Consider the following 5786-nt stretch of genomic DNA (forward strand, 5'->3'; position numbering starts at 1 on the left):
GCCTCACACCGCAGCCGAACCAGTCAACCCTCGTACTCCTCTTCGCGTGGGCATCCACTGCCACGTCTTCCCCGCTCTGCGTCGTCCCCTTCCTAGGCCTCGCCGTCGTCCACCGCCCTGGTGCTCTCGGCGCGACATGGTCAACGTGGTCAACGAACGACATCCATCGGAAGTGGACTGTATGTGGAGAGGCTGACAGCTGGGTCCAAGGCCGCACGCAAGGAAATGCCTCCTTATTACGCGCAAAATAATGATTCGTCCACCTGACAGCTGGGACCCACCGGAAGGGCCTCTTTTTCGCGAAAAAAACATTCCCGCCGCTAACAGCTCGGACCCACCAGCTATATCTTCGCACGCAAGGAAGTGCCACCTTATTACGCACAAAAAAATGAATACTACCCTTGCTAGCTGGGACCCACCATATTGGGAGGCTGACTTGTGGGCCTACTAAGTTGATGCGGACGGAGGGCTTTGTCAACTTAGTCAATATGAACGATTCTAGCTCCAGTGACCGTACGATGTCCATCCAATGGCCGTAGTGCTTCCTCAACCTCTGGTCTTCTTGCTCCAACCGCCCAAACCAGTGCCGGCCGTGTCACCTGCTCCTGCCTCCCGTGGCCGGCTGTGCTGCGGCAGAGGCCTTACCGCCCCTACTACTCCCACCGCTGGCCAGGCCATCCCTCTACTCACCCACACCCCCTGTTATTCTGTGGCAATGACAGCCTCACACCGCAGCCGAACCAGTTTACCCTCGTACTCCTCTCCGTGTGGGCATCCACTGCCATGTCTTCCCCGGCTCCGCGTCGTCCCCTTCCTAGGCCTCGCCGTCGTCCACCACCTTGGTGCTCTCGGTGCAGTGTGGTCAATGTGGTCAAGAAACGACTTCCATCGGAACAGTACTGTGTGTGGAGAGGCTGACAGCTGGGTCCAGAACCACAGCAAGAAAGTGCCTCCTTATTACGCCCAAAATAATGATTCCTCCACCTGACAGCAGGGACCCATCAGACGGGCCACCGTATTTCGTGAAAAAAATATCCCCCCTGACTGCTGGGACCCACCAGCTACATCTTCCCACGCAAGGAAGTGTGTCCATATTACGGGGAAAAAATATGATTCTCCCCCTGACAGCTGGGACCCACCAGCTATATCTTCGCATGGAAGGAAGTGCCTCCTTATCCTCCCTGACAGTCGGGACCCACCTGGTCGAACCGTACGTAGCGTTGTCATTCTGGTCGTGAACGTGTACGTACATACTGGTCGATCGGTCTGTCTGCAGGCTGCAGCGATGAACCGTGGCCGAGTAAGGAAGGGCACGTGTCGTAGTAGAGGCGTGGACATAGCATGTCACGCAGTCCCATCAATATCGTGTACACGTACGTACAGGCAGGGTGCAAGAAAGTAAATACGGCCACGTACGTACATACAGGCGGGGTCTCGAACGCCTACTCGCGCATACGTATGGCCAGGGCTCGTGTACATGGAGAGGCAGCGGAGAGTAGCGATGGCATCCTGTTCATCGGCAGCCAACCGGCTTGGAACGTAGAAACTACGTCGTCGTGTTCATCGGGAGGCAACGGAATGCGTCATGTTCATCGGGAGCCAACCGGCTTGGACGGAACAGCCGAAACGAGGCATGGCGTACAACAGAACAGAGGAAACGGCCTTCTATTCGACCGCCTACGGTCGAAATGGTATCCTGTTCACCGGGAGGGGTCTGGCGTACCACAAAACGGAGGAAACGGACTTCTCTTCGACCTCCTACGGTCAAAACATGGTCCTGTTGATCGGGAGGGGTGTGGCGTACCGCAAAATGGAGGAAACGGACTTCTCTTCGACCTCCTACGGTCGAAACGGGGGTCCTGTTCATCGGGAGGGGTGTGGCGTACCGCAAAATGGGACTCCACGGGCAATTGTTCATCCACCGTCTACTGCCTCGCTCCAGCCTCCACGGGTTACTGTTCATCCACCGTCGACCTCCTCCAACCTCCAACTGCGACTGTCATCCACGGTGTCTCCCTCCTACCTCCACCAGCTACTATTCATCCATGGGCTCCTTTTCATCCAGCCTCCACCGGCTACTGTTCAACCACCCCTCCACGGGCTACTGTTCATCCAGCCCTCCACCGGCTACTGTTCAACCAGCCCTCCACGGGGTCCTATTCATCGACCCCCAACCGGCTCGATCGAGGTCATGTTCATCCAGCGGCAACGACCTCTACTACCACGGGGTCCTGTTCATCCAACCCCCACCGGGAACTGTTCATCCAACCCCCAACAACGCTCACTGTTCATCAAGAGGTAACTAGTTTGATCGGCTTCAGTTAGCAGCAGTAGCAAAGGAATCGCTCGATCGGGTTCAGTCAACAGCCAGGGATCGATCGATCGCTCGGGTTCAGTAACGTGTAGCCTGTAGTGCAATCGCTCGGGTTCAGTAGGCGAATGCCTCGCTCGGGTTCAGTTAGAGCCCAACGCCTCGCACCCACACGCGTACGTGTACGAGAGAAACACGCAATCCCTCCGTGCATCGCTCAGCCCCGACCACCCACCGTAGCCGGGAACTCCCCGATATTTTCCTCGCCCTCGCTTCTACCACGGTTTTTCCGTCATGGACGACCCAAAGAATGTCATGCAGCTGCGTCTCCGGCCCGCCCAGGACGAAAAGCCCATTTTCTGTCATGATTTTTTTGTCATAGAAGTAGGAGCCCACCACATCTATGATCATACCGGGTTTTTTGTCACAATTATCATCATAGGAGTGTCATAACCATGACAGAAAAAAATTCGTTTGGCCCAAAATGTCACGGATGTGTATTTTTTGTAGTGTATCATCCAACACAAATCATGTCATCACATCATAATCATGATATAGCGATACAAGTTAACTGACATGTCTCATCATACATAATGTAGTACTTCTCGAGGTGCTGGTTCGGATCCCTCTCTCGCACTTGCGTGAACCTAAACTAACTATTTTCCGCTTCGGCTCTGCTATTGAACCCTCTCTGGCTGTCGCTCAGAAAACGGTACACCTGGGCCTGACACTCAGGCCACTCGTCGTATACTCCTAGAACCTTCCCTGCGTACATGACGTAGCACTTCTTCGCCATTGATGATCTATGTACCTGCATCATCACATGATTCGATAATATGCAACATAATATATAGTTGAGCGACAAAAAGAGACAGAGCTGGCAAAAATGGAAGCAACATGTCGTAAACATGAATAACAAAGTTCATCATACCCAAACTTCCCTAACTAGAGTGATCTACGCTAGTTGAGGAGCATGGTTTAATTACATCAGTTTCATCGTGCATAAATTCAAAGTTTCATCAATCACTCCAACATATCGTGCCAACCATCCAAATCAAGGAGGAAGTCCCCGAGCGAAGTGAAAGGCTTTAGGTCGAGACGCTGAGCGGCTATGCGTGTTTGGACATCTTCCTGCGACATTTGCCCTTCTTCATAGAACATCCCAGTTTTTTCGAGGACCTCCTTCATGATGGTTTGAGCAAGTTCACGCTGGATATGATAGAACTTAGCTCGGAGTCGATGATCCGGGACATTTCCTAGATACTTTACCCATTGCAGAATATCGGCATCGCCGGGTCTAGGTGACATGCGAAGGTTCTGGAAATCCCGTCTGTACTCCAGCATGTGGTGGAACACATAGAATCCATCACTGGGAGTACCTCTCAGTTGCTGGATGCAGCAGTAGTCGGTGTAATGGCCGAAGCAGGGCGCGCGGTTCCTTGTCTTCTTGACCGTGATCTCTCCACCCCGGTGGCCATAGCTTAAGATAGCACTATCGAGAACATACTTGATGTGGGTGTAATCCTTTTTCTTCATGTTCTCTGACGAGTCCAAGTAAAGAGCATTGGAGAATTGGGGGTAAAGGATGATGAGGACAGCGCGCCCGTCGCTGCGCAAAATAAGTACACACCTCAAATTAGCATCCACGCGTGCAAATAAATGATTGAAATCGAAGGAAGGATATCCGTGGATGACTTACATGGGATGATAAGGCAGGAGAACTATCTCCATGTCCTTATTGCCGACCATGAAATCGGTGATGTAGTCCCTCGCGTATTCACGGTGCTCTTGGCAGACTGCTAAGAAGACCTCGTGCATGAAGTACGGGCCAGCGATACAGATATCAGGTATTTGCTCAATCCTAATGATGTAGTTCATGTACAAGGCAAAAATGCAGACAAACGTAAAATCCAGCTTTTTGAAGTGAAACATGTCGAAGATGTAATCGAATGAAAGGAAGAACTTTTCGGCGGGGAATGTGTCGACGTACAACCTTTGCTTCGGCATGTTAACCACGTAGAGCACGTATGCCGGATTTTTCTACGCGATCAGGTTTTTCTCTATCTAGAGCACATCGTCATGAAGTCTCCTTAGATCGCCGTATATGGCCTCTACCACTGCCTTAGGTAGGATCGGATCACTGGGGATATGGTGGTATTTCGCCGCACCTTTGATTGGTAGAGTCTTCAACCCGAGGCTGCGGAGGCGACTGGCTCATAGAAGTAGCTTTGCCTTTCTTCGGCCTCTTCCTATGCTTCTTTTCTACCGAAAGTGAGCCTATCATACATTCATCCTCCGGCAATTCAGGCACTAACTCATCTCGCTCAAACCCTGAGTACTCATACTACTGAGCCATCAATCCTCTGTCGTCATAGGCGCCGGTATTGAGATACTGTAGAGGGTCATCATCCTCGTCCATGGCATCATGCATTGCTTCTTCGACGGTGGGGACGTCATCAGCCACTATTTGACCCTCTTCCTCACGCCGTTCGCTATCATCCGGCACGACAGGCGACGCTAACAGGGTAGGTGGGGTGTTGGTGTTCATACCTTGCTGAGGTTGCTTGGTCGTGGGTGTGCTCCCGGCCGCCTCCAGACGAAGCAGACTCTTCGGCCACAACAGGACCCAACTCCTGCAATCGCCAAGCTGCCGCGGGGTCTTGTCGTCATCTCCCCATTTGACACTGGCCAAATTCCCATGGCCCGATTTGACACTGGCCAGGGAAACCTTGAAGACGTCAGGGGGATCGGCCGGCTGTGGAACAATTGTTCCTTCAGCTTCACTATCGTCGCCTTTCCCACGTCCACCTTCTGGCCGCTGATGGTGTACCGTATGGTGCACAGGGTTACGTCGGCCTGCAAAGACATGTTAGCGACGTGAGTGATCCTCCCTTTTTTGATGTCTTGTATCCGCGTCAGTATTTTCCCCAAAGAGTAAGGGATGATGCAGTACAGTTAAGGTAGGTAGATCCCTCAGTTATGAAACCAAGGTTATCGAACCAGTAAGAGAACCAAGCAACACTATGTAAACGGTACATGCAGACAAAGAACAAATACTTGCAACCCGAGGCGAAAGAGGGGTTGTCGATCCCTCTCGGGTAAAAGATTGGTAGATGCAAATAAAGGCAAATAAAATTCAGTGAGGTATTTTTGGGTTTTTGGTAATATAAATCTGAAAATAAAAAATGTAAATAAATAAAAAGGCAGATAACAATATAGATCTGAAAATATATGATGAAAAAATAGACCCGGGGCCGTAGATTTCACTAGTGGATTCTCTCGAGAAAATAGCATACGCTGGGTAAACAAATTATTGGTTGGCAATTGATAGAAACTCAAATAATTATGACAATATCCAGCCAATGATAATGTCCAAGATTAGTAGACCGACTCCTGCCTGCATCTACTACTATTACTCCACACATCGACCGCTATCCAGCATGCATCTAGTGTATTAAGTTCATGGAGAAACGGA

The sequence above is a fragment of the Aegilops tauschii genome, chromosome 4 (assembly GCF_002575655.3).
Source record: "Aegilops tauschii subsp. strangulata cultivar AL8/78 chromosome 4, Aet v6.0, whole genome shotgun sequence".
Taxonomy (NCBI): domain Eukaryota; kingdom Viridiplantae; phylum Streptophyta; class Magnoliopsida; order Poales; family Poaceae; genus Aegilops; species Aegilops tauschii.